The sequence below is a fragment of the Alexandromys fortis genome, unplaced genomic scaffold (genome assembly GCF_014885135.2).
Source record: "Alexandromys fortis isolate MF-2015 unplaced genomic scaffold, M_Fortis_MF-2015_v1.1 scaffold_227, whole genome shotgun sequence".
Classification (NCBI taxonomy): Eukaryota; Metazoa; Chordata; class Mammalia; order Rodentia; family Cricetidae; genus Alexandromys; species Alexandromys fortis.
In genome coordinates, this window is record NW_026068109.1 from 592,105 (window position 1) to 592,781 (window position 677).

The window sequence follows — 677 nt, forward strand, 5'->3', positions numbered from 1 at the left end:
TTAACTTGGTAAACTTGGCAGAACAAGCCAGGTTTTTGTTGTTTTTGTTTGTTTGTTTCTTGTTTTGGTTTTCTGAGACACGGTTTTTCTATAGCTTTGGAGCCTGTCCTGGAACTAACTCTTGTAGACCAGGCTGTCCTCAAACTCACAGAGATCCGCCTGCCTCTGCCCCCCCCCCCCAAGTGCTGGGATTAAAGATGTGTGCACCACCACTCAGCAGAACAGACCAGTGTTTGCTTGTTTGAGTAGTTCCTGAAAGTCTTCCTGTGATTTTCACCTTTAAAAGTCCTTCCCCCACCCCCTTTCTCATGGCAATCTCAAATTTGGCTCATCCTGCTAGCAGCTAAACAATAAAGCTTTAATTATAATTGGACTGAGTCTACAGTCTTACCCCAGGAGTCACAAACTCCCTAGCACCTGACATCCTTTCCTAGCCTCTACAAACACCAGACTCATGCATATCTAGGCAAAACAGTCATACACATGAATTTTTTTAATTTAAAATCTTTCCATACATGGGGCGAGGATTTAGTGGGTCATGCTAGCACAGGTCCTGAGGTTGGATCCACAGCACCCAAGCTGGGCATAGGCAGGGCAAAGCACTGGGGATAGAGACAGGGGTGGGCAGATCTCAATGTATTTGAGGTCAGCCTGGTCTACTTAGTAAGTTCCAGGCC